The sequence below is a fragment of the Lissotriton vulgaris genome, chromosome 2_1, assembly GCF_964263255.1.
Source record: "Lissotriton vulgaris chromosome 2_1, aLisVul1.2, whole genome shotgun sequence".
Classification (NCBI taxonomy): Eukaryota; Metazoa; Chordata; class Amphibia; order Caudata; family Salamandridae; genus Lissotriton; species Lissotriton vulgaris.
Window position 1 is genome coordinate 371,251,570 of NC_141687.1, and position 18,466 is coordinate 371,270,035.

The 18,466-nt window shown below is 42.1% G+C and overlaps 1 protein-coding gene across 1 annotated transcript in view; it reads left to right on the forward strand.

Annotated features, from left to right (window-relative positions):
- Positions 1 to 18,466, forward strand: part of LOC147730376 (serine racemase-like) — a 95,902-nt gene that overhangs the window by 61,986 nt on the left and 15,450 nt on the right. The gene's annotated exons all lie outside the window — the stretch shown is intronic.

The window sequence follows — 18,466 nt, forward strand, 5'->3', positions numbered from 1 at the left end:
CCTTCACTTAACCGGCGTGAGGAGAAACAGAACCTCAAGCTGGAAATAACGCAGCGCGCATGCGCGACGCTGCTGCCACTGTAAACACCGGCTCGAGAGCGCTCGCGCTCTCCGTGCGAGCCGACGACCCCTGCTCCCGCTCCACTACAGCAACCGGGCACAAGCGGCCAGGCGCAGGGAGGCGAACACACGCTCCCAAGAAGACACACCGCCAACGGACGAAAGAAAACACCGGCACACACAACAGGCGGAGCCGGAGTGCAGAAAAAACATACACAAACACCGCGCACAAGCAACAAAGCAGCGCAATACAAAGCAAGTGTATGAATAACGATAGCAACACAGCAATATCAGCAAAAGTAGCAGAATAAAGGTAAAGAGACTTAACTGGCTGCGGAGCAGCAAAGAAAGAGGAAGAAGGACTAGTGTTTGGACCTTTTATAGCATAATCTCTATGGTCATTCCCTAGTGTTCATGGGAAATGTAGTTTTTTGATTGTTTTTATTGGCTGCTGAGCATTTCATTAAAGAAATGAGAAAGCATAATCGGAGCCTCCTGTCCTGACATAGAATTTGAGACAAACCTTTTCATATGAAATGCTGTGCAAAGAAAGAGCTTTGAACGAATAAGATTGTAAAATGTACAATAACCAGAGTTGTGTTGAGCTTATGAACGACCCATGAGCGATGAGGGTGGATTTCATTCTCAGACGTTAACATGAAGGGTCTTGCTCATAACAGAAACAACCCCATGGAGGTCAGCAGAGTGCACTCCTAATACAAGAAACACAAGGCAGAGTAGGTGGGGAGTCGGCCTTCACAGCCAGCTGCACTGACTAAAAAGTCTTGGTAAAACAGCCTGGAAAGAAAAGGTTACCAGAATTAAAGTTTCCTGTTTCTTGAAGTGTTTCTAAATAGTGGATGGTGTGGTCAGGTGTGAAAGCTGATTTTTACTCATATACCAGCTGGCTGCAGCGAATCTCAATCAAGCCCTGAAGGCATCTGCAAACTGTTGGTCTGTTCTGCAGTGAAAAGTCAGCACAGCAAAACAAACAATCATTTGCAATGCAATTGGTCTCGCATTAGTAAAAGTTAGAAGTAACGTGATTGCAAATAACAATGTTTCTTAGCATTGTTTTTTGTAAAAAATATCCCAGCAGTAGCATAAACAATAAAAGAAAATCCAAGAAGCAAGGAAGGGGTGTAGGTTGAGATGCCTTTGCCAAAGTGCTGCCAAATTGCTTTACATGTGCACTGCTGTACATAGCTACTCACAACAGTTTATATTTTTTTACAAGTTTTATGCAGGTTTATACCATGGGTAGAATAAAATAAACAGATAGAAACTCTACACACACAGACAAAAGAAGCATAGCATTTTAGACCGCCCTAAATGAATCATAAGAACTTAAAGCTGTTTTTCGTCACGATCTAGCTTATTAGTTAAGGAAGCCTGCCAAATAATTAACTAGCACAATAAAGTAGGTAAACTAGAATTTATTTTCTTTTGCCTTGTGACCTGCGCCAAAGGCGAGTCTCATGACATGCAGCCTGCAGAGCAGGAATGCATAATGGTCTGTAAGCTGCGGCACTCCAGTGTGTTTAGAGGGGGCTGGGCGAGTGCTTAATGATCTTTTTTTTTTTTTTTTTACAGAGTTTTATAAAGCGCGAACTTGACCCGAAGGTATCTGGTATCAGAGCGCTTTACATAGCACCAGTAGCGTTACACAAGGACATGTTCATTTTTGTTAGGCACGTTTTGATCTGTTTGTTGGCTTCACTATGGTGCACAGAATGGATTTAAAGCAGCTTTTTTATGCGATACTCTCCCTCCGCAGGCATGAAATGTGCCTTTCAGTTTGACTTTATAATTAACCATTGGCAGGGGTGCTGAGAAATAATAACAAAAGAAAATAAATGGCAGACAAAGTAAACTAGAGCATGATATGGGTTCTTAAAAGTGGGAGGGGAGGAGAGAGTGGAGGGAGAGGAAGAGTGAAGGGGCGAGTGGGCAGCCAGTGAAGGGGAGATGGTGGGAGAGATAAGAAACAGTGCTAAATAAAAATACAAAAAGAGGAGAAAGAGATGAGAAAAAGTGCTAAAAGAGAAAAGTCCACGACTGAGCATGCTGCCCTGCCGGCCCGGAGCGATCAAGACTGCCCTCTCGCAGCCCCATGGAGCCTAGCAAAAGACCAATAGGTTTACCTTTTGGGACATTTTAAGTATTTAGTTATGCAGCACAATATCCCTGGTGCAACAACATTAACTGTTGCATGGTGAAACACTTATAAGGTCCAAAAGGCGAGACCTATTGGCTATGCCAATGCTTCAACCGCTGTATGGAAGAGATGTGCATGCACTGTAAATGTTACGTGTATTTGCCTGTATGAGTCATTACACGAATACTGATTTAAATAGCACATATTAATGTATTTTACATTTCATTTTTGTAGCACTACTCATCCCAATATAGGGTGTTACACAATACAATGAGCGTTACAATGTGTAAGAATCCCATATCATCCATACTGGTAGGCATTACATTTTAAGACTGCATGGTTGAGGAAACACAAATGTAACACATTTATTGGGATTGTCTGTACTTATAAGACTAACCCCCAGATTCATCATGCTCCTCTTTTGCGAGTCCTTAATAGCGATTATTACGGAATCGCTAATTAAGACTCGCAAAATGGGATGCATGTAGAAATCGCAAAATTTATAGCGATTTCTACATCTTCCTTATTTGCGATTCGCTAATTGCTAATCGCAAATAAGGAATGACTCCCCATTCATTCCTATGGGCCAAAGGTCCATGGGAATGAATGGGGAGTCAATCCTTATTTGCGATTAGCAATTAGCGAATCGCAAAAAAGGAAGCGATTTCAAGGGTGCCAGGGTGTCCGAAGGGCACCCTGTAGCACCCCTGAAATGGTGATTTACACTGGTGTTGGACATGTGTGTGTGTAACATCCAACTTAGAAAAATGCACTAAAGAGCATTTTTCTAAGTTTTCGCTATTTACCACGAAGTCAGACTTCGCGGTAAATAGCGGCCAAAAATTGCGAATTCGCAATTCTAAAATGGTTTATGAATTGCACTTAAGGAATCTCAAATAGAGATTCCTTAAATGCAATTCCTCGCAATTTAGCGATTTCAGATTTTAAGAATATTGCATTTGGAATGATGAATCCGAAATGCAATAAAAGCGCTCGCAAAGGGCCAGATTCGCAGATTCTGGCCATTTGCGAGCCGATTTTACCTTCATGAATCTGGCTGTATATCACTGCCCAAAGGAGCCCTTTTTAGTAGCCCCCGAATAACGAAAGACTGAGAAAAAATAATTTTTACACCCATTAACCAACCCTTTATGCTCCATTATGAGTCAAAGCTGTGACTGGACATAACACAGATATCTCCAGCAAGTGTGTTAACCACCACAGTTATCTGACTATCAATCGTCACACACAAAGATCGATACAGCAGGTTTCTTAACCTGATAAGATACTTTAAAATGAAGCCTCTTTGCGTCTAATTAAGCCAGAACAGATTAATTGTCACATTTATGTTTATTGGCAATTTATTTACCACAGAGTTTAAAATAACATATAAATTAACTGTCAGACTAAGCTTTTTATGGCTCCTCCAACTCTCGTGACTCCACCCCTTTCCCACTGCCACAGCATGACCTCACTTTATGGTCTCTCGGAATATACTTTTTCCATTTCCAGCACTGCAATGCATTCAGTATGACTAAAAGAAACACAGGGGGATTTGCTACCAAATGAAATGGTCCATTCAGACTAAAGATTTGCCACGGAATAGAAAAAGCAAGTGGGTACCTGCCCTCCTTAGGCGCAAGTTGGGTGCCAAACAAATGTCTAAGTCATCCCAACCATAACAAACAAAACAGAGAAAAATGATATCAATATTTCTTTTACGGATTTAAGGAATGTGATGATAGTTCTTTAGATAAATACAGACTTGCTCAAAAACAAGTTCACACCGGTTCTTACTGAGGACCGGCCTGACTTCATGCACTCAGCACAGGATTTCATGCTTTGGTCATGAGTTCTTCCGACATAAGTTCAGTATTAGGGAGTGCGCTATTTGCTGTAGGATATTAACAGTGCCAATTACTGTAGCCAAAAGAAAGGGCCACCCAGATTGCACAATTATGACAAACAGACCAGCACAACTCTTTAAACTTGCAAAGTGCAGGTGCTGTGACCAGGGAGTTGGGGGAATAAACATCAAAGAGTAATGGACAAGGGTTAATTGAGAACCAGGGATACAAACTTCTACATCCTTTAAATTCACTAATATTTATTTTTTCTCCAATGCCCGAACTTTTACGAGATCACGTTAAAGGATCACGTTTCTGGTAAAGCAAACTAGTGATCTCTGCCTTCTTCTCTATTACCGCGTGCCACCATTATTTGGGGCATAATACAACACAGCCACAGTGCCATTCCACAAGTGTGTGCCCATTCCAGAATTCCGGTACACGTGTACGGATAAACAAATAAGGAAACAGTAACGTTTGTGTCGCCTGTACACTGTTAAACTTAAAATGTGTACACATGCCAAAGGCATACAATGAACAAAGGTAACCTAAGCAGTGCTCAAAAAGCATCTTGGCAACACAAATATTTGCTACATTTGACATTTCTGGCAGTTGAATTAAAATTCACGATCTTTAATATATGATAAATTATTAAGTGGAAAGGTTCGACAGACAAGCAAACAAATATGGAGGGAGAAAAACAAGGGAGCGGAGGACCGCGAGCAAGGATGATGGGGAGGCGGGCACAACAGGGGGGATTAGGGAGTACAGTTAGAAAAAAGATTAAGAGAACGGAATCAGGACAAAATTTCATCTACAAACAACCCACACCGCTCGCAGTTTAGTTCCGTGATTAACTCCTTCAGGCTAAATTGGCTCCAGCCCACATTAGCACTCACACTCCCTAAATTACGATAAACTCAAGGGAATAGGGATGTTTACCAGCAATCACTTTTCTTTTTTAGGGGGCATACAATGCATCTATAAGATACAGAATTAAATCTATGGTGAATGATTGCACTTTTCATATATTATATATAGTCCCTCATACATTTCAACACAAGAGCTCCATAGGAGGCGGAATGATCATCTTAACAGCAAATAGCATGAGGTGAGGGAATTACTTAAAAATAAGTCTGTGGATGGCGGTCATCGAAGATTGTTTTAAGGTCAATGGACACTAGTACACTACAACTTAAATGATATTGCAACTGAAAAAAAAAAATATATATATATATATATATATATATATATATATATATATATATATTTTTTTTTTTTTTTTTTTTTTTTTGTTTTTTTTTTGCTGTAAGCCTGGCCAAAGGACATTAGAGCGCTTTACAATATAAATAATTTACATTACACATTTTATTTTCTTACTGTGCACAGAGAGATTATGCGCTTTTTCCAGATTGACAGGAGGTTGTGCCCAAGCCAGGGTTCAAAATTTGTTTCCCCTGTTTCAAAGATGGCAGCTCTAACTCATAGAGTATATCTTGAGCAGTTGTATTTAGGATGCCCATCGTGGAATGAGGAGACAGACACTACGTCATTCAGCAAATACCAATGGGTCTCACGTCTGTAGAATTACTCTTGGAACTCTTATTCATGGCGGATGCAACCACACAGAGGACTCAAAGCAAAGTAACCATACAGGCCACAGGGTGGTGGTAGAATGACAGCAATGATGTGATGTTGGGAAAGAGTGTGCCAGAGCCACAGACGTGTGCACACATGGAAGAATAATTTAAGTGTGCAACAAAAATGACGTCTAGATGGAAATTCCCTAATTCAAAGACTTTAGTGCCACTGCCGGAGCTAAAAGACATGGTGACATCACATGCAGAATACATCTCGAACATTCTAAAAGAAAACATCTTGAATGCTATAACAAACAAATGTTTGCTAATGGTCCGCATGCGTTCTTTTATAATGACAATCTTTATCTCGTCGCGGTGTTCTTGTTTCCATGACCGAATCTATTAATATGTGTGAGGTGAAAGGAAAAAGTACGGAAAGCAATTCCCTGCTCGCCGGACATGAAAGGGTGCCCGGAGTGAGGCGTTTAATTACCCATGACAACAAAGGAAAGGCAGGAAAGGCAGATGGCCGCACGTGCACGCACACATGCACTCAAGCTTGTAGCCAGCCAGCAAACGCCTGGGTAGCACTTTCGAGATCCCCTTTACCATAAGTCGAGCCACAGTGCATGCACTGTTCTAGGCTCAACCTAAAAAACAAGCACCTCATCTACTCACATTATAGAAGAAATTACCTGCAGGCAATAAAAAAAATTTGCGGCCACCTAATTGTTATTTATAAATAGTTGCCGAGCCGTAATCTAATGCTTCTTATTAAAAACAACTGTTTGCTAAATCCGATCTTCTAAAAAAAACGCAAACATGAAATTGGTATACATTTTAAAGCCTGTTGAGTCTGGAAAATAGAGCTGTTGGTGAGCACAAAGAAAAGTATGGAATGTGACGTGCTTAGAGGACTCACCATGGTTCGGATGATAGAAATGCCCAACTTTTGGAGCTTACTAACAGATACACAATATCGAAAAAGCAGAGGATGGCCTCTTCCTTCTCATCATGTCTCTTGAGCTCTTTACTTCGACTCAAGCCGTGACCCCCGACATCACCAGAGACATTTAAAACAAGCATTTGCAATGCAATAGGTCTCGCATTCACGTGAGTTTAAGCTATTGGCATTGTAAATTACAATCCCTTTAATTTATGTTTTAACCCCTCCAATGCTGATGACGAGCTCAGCCACGGTGTTCATGTGCTGATGACGAGCTGAGCTCGTCATGGCCGTTAGAACGCTCACACGCGGGGCTAATTCCTCTGCTGTGCTAGCGTTCTAAGAAACGGGCGTGGCCGTGACGAGCTCAGCTCGTCATCAGCACACGAGCACTGTGGCTGATGACGAGCTGAGCTCGTCATCAGCACCGGGGCACTGTTCGCGCCCTCCTCCCCCCCAGCACAGCAGGGAATAACCCCCATAGCAAAGGGGTTAAAAAACAAAACTAATAGGCATTGTCTTTTACAATGCCAATAGCTTAAACTTGCGTAAATGCGAGACATATTGCATTGCAAATGCTTGTTAAAATTCTGTCTGCAGTTACAAGCCTGTACGTGCGTAGCCTAGACAGGAATACAGAACAGGAATTCAGATGTTTTCTTGTCACAAACATACGAGTAATGTGAAGTTTAGATGTGTTTTGTGTAATACGTTTTTCAGGTTTTTCTTTCTAACAGTTTAACATTTTGAGCTGATTGTATTCTCCAAACTATTCAGCACTTATTCGACTGTGTATATAGAATGCAAACAAAAACTACTGAAAGGCAGAGATAACAATAAAAGGTGACTTTTTATTCCCTCGGCGCCTATACCCCCCTTTCCCTGCCCCCACACACAGTCCCACCACCAGGGCACTAGTCCTAAAAAAAGAAGTGGGGGGACGCTGACGTCATGACAGGAAGTGACATCACAAAAGGTGGCTTGCACCATCAGACTCCTTGCCTCCCCTAGCTCACCCCTTAGATGCGATTGCATCAGAGAAGCCAGCGCGTGAGCAGTGTTCTGAATGAGCTCCGATCTCGCCCCAGAGAGACCAAAGAGTTAATGTGCGGCTCCATTTGCTCCAGTTATCGAGCTCCCAGTAAAATAAGTGGGGGGACGCTGTCCAACCTGTGGTACGCCGACTTGAGCCCTGCCCACCACCCCAAAGCAAGCACAGCTTTAGGGGAAAATAGGGCCTGAAGGGACGTGTGAAGTGAAAAGATTAGATCAGCAACAATCCATGGCCCCCTCTCCGCTCGCAAGGCACGACCCAGGAGTGAATGACCACAGGGTTTAACTCTTTCAAGCGCTCTATCTGAATTTAAGCTTTTAGCACGTTCAAGGTGGAGTATCAGGTGTTGGCGCTATGGAGAGGCTGAGAATTGAATGTTATGAAGTCTTCACTTCCGCTAGCCGCTTCAGGAGAGGTCCTCTCAGGATTTCACTATATGTACACAACAGGGTTGCACTATTGCAGTCTGCTTGGCTCGTATATTTACTTTCATAGACTGGCACTATGTTTCCCCCTCAAAGCTTAAAGATCCCTAAAAACCAGTGCATGTTAGTATGAGCATAGATAAGGGGCAACTAGCCAACATACTTACTTTAGGTAGGGGTGACACTAGGGCCAAGGTGGCCAACGAGGCAGTTAGAATGGTGTCTTGGAACATTGCTGGCTTGGCCGCAAAAATTAGTAATGAAGAATGGTGCCAGTTTATACACCAATTCCCCATATTCTGTCTACAGGAAACCTGGGCTGTTGACAACCACTCTTTACATTTACAGGGATATAAATGTTTTTTTGTTCCAGCAAGGAAATCTAGATCAGGCAAGGCAATGGGTGGGCTAGCTGTATATGTGGATTTGAACCTCCCTGGTACATGGTCAACTATTGATTGCCACTCTCATGATATCCAAGAGGTGCAGCTCATGGTTAAAGGATTTAATCTGACAATACTGAACGTGTATAACAATGTTGCAGGAGGGGGATGTAATGCTTTGATATGGGAATTGGAGTATAGATTTTGCCATGCCCCCACCCGTAAAACTAAAACTCATACCCCAAATAGTATAATTGTAGGGGATTTCAACTGTCATCTTTGCCCAGCTCTTTTTCCAATAGACTCAATATGGTCGCGATGCCCAAAGGACAACGGGGCTCATTTTGAGCACACCGAAGAAGGTGAGGCTTTAACACAATTTTTATTAAACCAGGATCTGGTCCACACCTTAGATATGGTGCCTATGTTAAAGGAAGAGTCCCTGCCACCTACCTTCAAGGGGAGAGGATGCTCTTCGTATATCGACTATATCATCATCTCAAGGACTATTATAAATAGAGTCTCTAGGGTAGGCATAGAATGGAACCCGTTTAGTGACCACAACCCCTTGACGTTGGACATATTATACCAGCCCGCCCCAACAAGGGAAAAGCTTGTAGCGGTTACTGAGAAGGTTACTGACCAGGGCAGACGCCTAAGGTGGTCTAAGATCAATGGGGAAAGGTTTTACGAATCACTCATTGACAAGGGGAAAACACTCATTGAGGCGTGCTTGGATGAGAGAATAGAAGGGAGGCAATTACTCACAGCATTTGAGCAAATAGTATACCTGGTGGATGGGTTGCTAAGGTCTAGAGCCCCAGCAAAAGAGACTGATAGTCAGCCGCGATGGTTCGACCGAGACTGCTCCAAAGCCCTGAGGGATCTCAAAGATAGCATTAAAGCAAAGCCCAGGGATGCTACTCGGGTTGCGTCCTGCAGGAAAAAATATAAAAACGAGTTGAGCAGGAGGAAAAAGGTTTTACAAGCAGAAGGTTGGGCGGACCTGAGAGAAGCTGGGGAAAAGAGGGACATGACTGAATTCTGGAAAATTATAAACAGACCTACATTCCAGGATGACTGTGCCCCCAAAATAGGAACGAACATCACGCCTGATATGTGGATTACCCACTATAGGGGCCTATATAACCATGAGACAGACACCCAGTACGATACAGGGAATACAGCTCAAGGTCAGCCTGTAGTTTTCTCCTTAAAGGAAATTATGGTTGAGATTGAGGGGCTATCAAAAAATAAAGCGCCTGGCCCAGATGGAATTCCGCCTGACCTGTTTCTTAGTTCAGTGGAATTATGGGCCCCTATATTGACGAGAATCATTAACATTGCAACCCGTTGTGGCTTACCGCCTTCATGGTCCACTGCCACCATCGTCCCCATTTTTAATAAGGGCAACAGGGACGACCCACAATGTTATCGCCCCATCTCACTAATCGACGTTTCCGCTAAAATCCTGGGAAGGGGGATACTAAACCGGCTGTCTGAGTGGACAGAAACAAATAATATCATCTCAGACGTGCAGTACAGTTTCAGGAGGGGTCGCTCTACGAGTGACCAATGCTTGAACCTTTATATGCTAGTAGCTAAATACACCATGGCTAGTGAAGAATCCATCTATTTGGGGTTCATGGATCTGGCAGCTGCCTTTGATCATGTTAACAGAGGCAATCTCTGGAACATGATGATCACCTTGGGGATAGAGCATGGTCTCATTAACATATTAAGGGAATTGCATAGCAACACATCTGCACAAGTTAGGTATAATATCCAAGGGGAATGCACAGACTCCTTCCAATGTAATAGTGGGATCCGTCAGGGTTGTATCTTGGCGCCTTTTTTATTTTCTCTTTATATTAACAACCTTGAACAGCATCTTTTACAGTTGGGAGCCGACTGTCCACGAGTAGGGTCACGCCATGTTCCTGTGTTACTTTACGCAGATGACGCGGTCCTACTCCGGCGCACACCAAAGAGTCTACAGATTTTAATTGATGGTTTTGTTTCCTTTATGGGTTCATTAGACCTTTCTGTTAATTTGAGTAAATCTTACGTTTTAACTGCGGGAAAAAAAACCTCTAAGAAATTTATTTTTACAATAGGGAGTCATAAGGTTGAGAAGGTTAAGTCATTCTCATATCTAGGCATTTTGTTTGATGGGTTACTACATTTTAACGCCCTGATAGAGGATCGTTGTCGTAAATTGATCACGGCCAATGGAGCAATAGCCGGTTATGGTCGAAGGTTGGGGAGATGGTGTATCGAACAGGTAATGATCCTATATAACTCAATATGTTGCTCTAAAGTTACCTATGGGGCAGAGGTGTGGGGCTTTGCTAATGTCTGTCATCTTCAGCGGGAGGAGAATAAACATCTACGATCCGTCCTGAAAGTCCCACATAGCGTAACTGCTTCAATAGCACACAGGGAGTTAGGGATCGTCTATCTCGAAGATTCGATAAAGGTTAAGCCAATTCTAGCCTGGCTAAAGCTCTGGACAAACCAAGAGGCGATCCTAAGCAGGGAAATACTGAAGGATTGTTTGGGCAGAGAAAAATGGTCGCGAATCCCGTGGTTCAGTTACGTAAAATCAGTATTGGCAACTTTAGGCCTAGGGAATCCCTTTAATGGCCCAACTGCGATCATCCCTCAGCACAAGACAACTGTTAAAAAAGCGTTCTTTGCGCTCAGAGCCGAACAAAGAGCAGAACAAGAAATGGCTAAAATCACGGTGGGTGCATACAACCTTGTAAAGATAACAGAAGGAATGGAACCCTATTTATATTTGCTACATAACGCACAGGAAAGGTTTTTTATGACCCGTTTTAGGCTCAATTTTTTACCTTATTTATTTGGATCACCACTAGCGTACTTACCCACTATTGAGCGGAGGGGAACCTGCGGCTGCGACAATAAGTCTCCGCAGGATTCCCTTCATTTTGTATTAATATGTTCGTTTTATTCAGAACCTAGACGTAGATTTTTGGCAGATATTTTAAAAAGATCAAATATCAAATGCGCAAAAGAGGCCTTGATTTTTTTACAACAAGCTTCGGACCAACTAACATTGTGCTGTATAATTAATTTTATTAAAGTAGCTGTACGACTAAGAGTAACTACAGGAGAGGGGGCGATGATGATTAGAACTCAGTGATTGGTTTTAATGGATCATAATGTTTACTTATTTTACTGGGATTTTGTTGCTGTATTCACATTGGGTTACATGCCAACTTGACTGATTGTTTTTAAAGGGATGAATTTAATGTATAATGACTGTTTGTACTTTTATGGTGATTTTTAATCATCGAATAAAGAATTCAAATGAATGAAATGACAGACACTAACAGCTTTTATGTAATGCTCACAGGAGAGAGAGATGCTGTATCCTTCGAGGACTGATTCCTGTTATGTCGGTGGCCAACCTGCTCAAGAAACATAGGGCCATATGTACCATTTCAAATTGCGATTGCAAACGCCGAAATTCACAGAATTTTGGTGTTTGCGATTGCAATTGGGCTTTGTGGTATGTATGAAAGAAAAACTGCCTCGCAAAATTGGCCATTCCCTATTTTGCTATTGCATTTAAGGAATCGCAACTTGCGATTACTTAAATGCAATGTAAGAAGCACAGAAAAAGTGCAATTTGTCCTTAAGGAATCGCAAATTATCACCAACTTCAAGTTGGTGATAATTTGCGATTTCTTTGAAAAATGCACTTTTTGCATTTTTCAAAGTGCCAATTAGGGCATGTATGTGTGCCACATGAGCACACATGCATATTTCAGGGGTCCTATTGACACCTTGGCACCCTTTAAATTGCATTCTAAATTTGCGATTCTCTAATTGAGAATCGCAAATTGAGAATGTCTTCCCATTCATTCCTATGGGCCTCCTAGCCCATAGGAATGAATTGGAAGGTATTCCTTATTTGTGAATCTCAATTTGCGATTCGCAAATAAGGAATATATAGGATTCGCTAATTTTTTAGCAAATCCTACTTACATTGCATTTTGCGATTCTCTAATTGCTATTCTCTAAAAATCGCAATTTGAGAATCGCAAAATTGTTTTTTCATACATATGCCCCATATTCATGTGGCATCTAAGAGTTATTTTCTCAAGAAACCTGCTATTGTGATCTGCATTTACTGCATGCTATGAGCACCCCCAGAAACACTCTGCTGAGCGCTACCTGTAGTAAATAATCATTTAAATAAAATATCTGTAAAAATGCAGTTTGTCCCTGCACTAACTGCAGCTCCTAGAAGCACCTCCTGAGGATTGCGCTCGAGTCCAGCAAGCACAGTAGCTTATAGAACAAGTGCTGAAAGACAAGCGCGGCCACGAAAGTTAAAGAGTACTAGTACATGCAGAGAATTTACCTTGCGGGAGCGAGCAGCGACAGGCGCAATAATTACAAACTGATGGCGCCACTACTAAGCCTATTGACCTATGTAGAGTCACGATTCAAAAGTACAGGGACAGGAGCCAATTACAAAGATGGGTGGGCGGAGCTTCATTCACCAATACTGAATATAGCATGTCTCCAAGAGACTGCGCAAGCACTGCCTAGACGAGACCTAAAAACGCAAAGCATGTGAAGCTTGGACTGGGAATTCAAAGCACCCCTGACAATTTTGTCAGACCAGCCCCTCCAGGGCTGGAGGTGTGCACGTACAAAGCACTGCTTTTCTTGTTACTGACCAATATAAAAAATGGGGTAACCCAATAATCACCGGACCTGGGTATAATGCGGGAATGTAAGAATGGTCCAAGACTAATTCAACGTAAACTGAATACTGTTCTAATCGATCTTGTGTTATGTAAAAATCTACAACACTGCTATAGAATACCTAGGAGAAACCACTATCGTATTGCAATCACAAGCATATTATGAAAGCATGTGTTAATTTAGAACACAGAATTACAGAAGCGCCAGAGTAACCAATATCATTTGTAATACATTAATTTTTTTAGACTCAAAAAGCACAATTTTATGCTCTTTTCGTGCAACCTATTACCATTGCATAAAATTGTGGTTTTTGAGTCTGAAAAATAAATGAATTACAAATTATATTGGTTTCAGTTTCAGTTTCTGAAAACTTTATTCGGTTTAAAAACAAAAACCATAAAAGTTATACAGCACCATTAAAAATATAATAACATACAATTCATGGTATAAATGGTAATAGACACACCAATAAAATACAGAAAAAATATATACATCAGAATCAATATTAAAAGCGTGGGAAATAACAGGCTGCCAGTAATTGGACGTACAAATTCATAGCTAGTGGATAAAGAGCTGCCTACTGGTATTGAGGTGTTATTCATTTTCTATACAATTTCTAGATCTCAGCGAGGATTTCAAAAAGCCTACAACAAGTGGAATACATTCGGGTTTCAACATTTGTAGGTAAAAGAGAGCTGGGTGTACCTGTATAAAATTCAACCTTTTTAAAAAAGGAGTTAAAAAAAACATACGAGGCACTCCATAAAATCTACAGAAAAAAATAAAGTGCAGCAAATCCTGTGGAGACACACTGTCGCAGCCACAGGATGGTTCAGTGGTTGGCGTCGGTTTTAGCATCACAAATTTACGGACGCTCGGTTTGCACAGTTCGAACCCATCTCTATTGGGGCTTTTAAGGGAGGAAAAAGACTTCCTTACAAATTCTACATCCGCAACCATGATAAAATCAGGCTTTAAAAAAAGATCTGGACGCCCCAACTCTTCGAAACATCCCTTTAAATACTTTAACCATGGAATGCGTAACAAGTGTTCAAGGCTCAGAACTTCTCGCAAAATTTGATGATTAAGAACTAGATCTTTGTTTAGCCAGGTTATAAGTCAAAACAACAGAGGGCGCAAGGCCAGAATGTCAGAAATAAATGGTAACCCCGTTTCTTCGTGTACCACCAAATTTGAACATCCTCTAGGCACCCCAAGGAGTTGTTTTAAAAAGTTATTCTCCACCACCTGGAGAACCTCAGTTACAGCATAGCCCCATAGCTTGCTCCCAAAACTGGCAATAGCAACACTTTTGGCTTGGTATAATTTCAACAAGGCCGCAATAGGGCGCTTACCCCTTTTTACGGCAAAGTAGAAAATAGCTGCATTTGCCCTTATGAGTTGCCCCTTTTCCTCTGAATAAGGCCCCCCCAGTTCAAGTGGTCATCTAATAAAACACCCATATATAAAAAAATCGGGGTTAAAGGTACTTTCTCGTCAGCCACTTTAAAGGGGTACTGCTTCTTAGGGCGGATCACGACCTGCATGATATCTGATTTGGAATTATTAACAGCTAGGTCACGATCCACCATAAAATTCCTAAATGTGTCAAGAAGCATCTGGAGACCCCTTGGCGTCCTTGCTAAGAGGACTGTGTCATCCGCATATAGCAGGACGGGCAGTCCTCTTCGCCCTGCATAAGGAAAGTCGTCCCCTGTTTCTACCAAAAGCTTTTCCAGGTCATTAATGTATAAATTAAACAGAAATGGGGCCAGGATAAATCCCTGCCGTACTCCCCTTTCGATTTTGAAATCCTTTGAGACCCGAAGATCCTGGGCAAACCTAATATTGGCCTTGGTATCCCTGTGCAGGTCCCTAAAGAAGGCTACCAGGCTAGCCTCCACCCCCATGACCCTCAAGGATTGCCACAGTTTCCCCCAATTGACACAGTCAAAAGCGGAGGAAAGATCCATGAAGGCCATGTAGATCGTACCTTGGCGAGCGACAGTGTACTTCCACAGGATCATGTACAGGTTAAGGCATTGGGCTATGGTAGAATGCCCTGGACAAAAACTCATATTGTATATCTGCAAGGATTTTATTCTCTTTCACCCAGGAAGCTAGTCTGTTCAATAAAACCCCATCCACAACCTTTACCACGGGGTCAATGAGAGATCGGTCTATAGCACAAAGTGCTATTACGATCGCCCTTCTTGAAAACCAATTTCTGAAACGAGTGGGTAACCCAGTACACCCTTGGAGGCTTTGGGCGATAAAGATAAACAAAGGAAGTTTGCCTACAAGGGATTTTGTTATTAAAAATTATTTAAAATTATTTAAAGAGAAATCTAAGGTTTACACCCTGTTTAGTGGTGACCAGCAATTAGAAACTATCATCAATTTCTTCAATGAAAACAAGAATGAATCATTAGAACATAGAACACGGGGTACAAAATCTACTTCAAAATGTACATATATTTAATAAATAAAAGTCAGGGATTGGGGATTTGGAACAACCAAACATAGATTGTGAGATCACATAAATTAGCCTACACAAATTCTATGGGAACATCTTTTCAAGTATCTATACAAAGGATGCCAACATTAATTAATGAGCAATTTCTTCAAAAACAATAAATGTAGAACGAAAAAGATGCTGTAGTCGATGTTTCGGTCTGTGACGGCGATGATACCGTCAGACCATCTTTAGGACAAGAGGTTGATGGATGTATAGGGATTTCCATCAACCTCTTGTCCTGAAGATGGTCTGACGGTCTCATCGACATCACAAACCGAAACGTCGACTACAGCATCTTTTTCGTTCTACATTTACATGACATGACAGCCCTAAAATGCCTTTCTCCACCTCAATCTGTGTGAAGGTAACAGGGATTTTGTTAAGGTCTTTAGGTTGTGTTTTTTGGAGATCTGTAACACTTTTAAAAATGGACTTTAAATGAGACACCCATTCATCTTCTGTTATATTAGTGTCTAGTTCTCCAGACCCGTCCTTCTCGAATAGCGGACGATTAATAATGCCCCAAAACTTAGAGCTACTACCTAAAGTACTGGGCTCCAACAGTTCTTGCCATGTTGCTTCTTTTATTTCTCCCTTACGAGTGGCCAGTGACTGTTTATATTTAATGCGATGGGCACGAATCAAAGTTACTCTCTCGGGGTGACTTTTAAGGCTTCCTTTAGATCTCTACCAGCCCTAGATCAACAAGAATCAAACCATCTGGGGTCACGTGATACCATCCTATGGGTGGCTGCGCTTAACAGAGCCCCAACCATGCTGATAATACCCTCAAAGGCCTCAAGAACACCCCCCGGTAGGGAGCAAGGAGACAAACAAGATGCAATTTCAGGTGCACAGACCACTTGTACCTTGGCATAGAATAAATCTGGTGAGACCTGGGACCACTTTAGACGGCACCTACTATCTGTAGGTCTCAACATGCCCGGTGCTGTCATCCTGTCTCGACTAGACAGCAACCGACCTACAAGGTTCCCACAGGTGGGGTTATGATCACTGAGCACACTATCCATGATTCTGAACCCTGAAAGTTAGACTGGAGCCCAGCTGAGAACAGAATATGGTCTATAAAAGAGCCGTCCCCTCGTCCTATAAATGACGGGACGGGCTGTTTGCTAAGGGGAGCGGAAAGGGACATAGATGATATCAAATCAAACTCGTTGAGCATGTTATTGAGTACTTCCCCCTGGGCAGAATGCTCAAAATGAAAGCCCCACATCCTAGCACACCCCAACTCGCTCATACACATGGGTGCACATTAAAATCCCTTGCCACCATACGTTTGTTGGCCACCGGAACACAAGACTGCCTTAAAAGGCAGCACAACTGAACAATCTTGCAATCCCCCTGAGTGCTTACCGCGTTATAAAAATTTATAATACCCATACTATCATTACCTCTCCTTAAAATAATAGCTTGAGAGTCTCTATACGAGGTAGGAGAATGCTGGATCCTACAGTTCACTGCCAGTGCTATAAATATAACCAAGCCACCCCTAGCCCTACCACAAATTGACGGGGAAGCAAGAACAAAGAAAGCTTTATATCCCTCCAAAAATAGGTCACAGTTGACCTGCCATGTCTCCTTCAAACAAATAACAGAGAATTTCCTGATGAACTGCACCCACAAGGGCTCCTGGAATTTCTCTGCCAAACCTGCTAAGATCCATGACAAAACATTATAGGCAACTGAGGAGGTAATCACCCCCTATGGTGCTACTGGGGGTGACACCATCTGCTGGGGATTAGATGTCCCCGTCAGCTCCATCCTACAGGGCACAGCACTACAAATACTAGGGCAGGGGGGCTCTAATTGGTTGCAAAAGACTCGGGTAGGCTCAGCGCTAATAAGTAGTCAATTACACTCATCCAACCTTGAAAGGGCTGAAAATCTGTTTGATAGCTCTAGCCGGGGGGTAACACAGAGCCCAGCCAGGCTCGACATCCCCCCCATAGGATTGGAATTGACTACCCCAATAGGTAAAAATGGTCTTTGATTCCCCCTGTTATAGGGCACACCAGGATTAAAGCCCCTTGAACGATCAGCCTTGTAAAAAAAAAAACAAAGGCAGAATCTGGATACCAGAGTCCCTAAGAGATTGTTCATAGAAGACACTCCTTAGGATATTACCCACAAGGAGAGGGCTGTTGAAATTAACAGCAATGCTAGGTTTCCTTGAACTACCTATCCAACAAACACTGCGAACCATGATGATGTTACTTTCCACCATTGGCCCCACAGGAGTGTTACGCGATAACCAATGTGTAACCTTGTTCTTAAGTTGAGAAAAATCCTCCTGAGTACCTTGTGCAAGTGGGGGGACATTCCCCAGAATTACTACCAGTGGTGTAGATTCGATTGGGAGATTAATCCCAATAGCAACAAAAATATACTAATATCATTCTGGTCTCATCACTCCCATAACACCATCACCAACCCTCCTCAAGATGGATGACATTGGTTTAAATGCAATTAAGCAGAAGCCAACAAGCAAAAGGAAACTACCCAAAATGGCACTTGACACTTGAGAAGCTGTAAAGGGCTGAGATACTCTTGAAAGGATACCGCATGTTAACCTCTCTCCTATCCTTCATAAACATTTTTTTACTGTTTGCGACTAAATAGTTTGAGCTTCAGTGTTTTTTATGTGAATTGCACTTATTCTGTGTAGTATGTGAGACGCAAATGTTGTGTGTGATGCATAAAATGAAACAGTGGTGTACCTACTCGG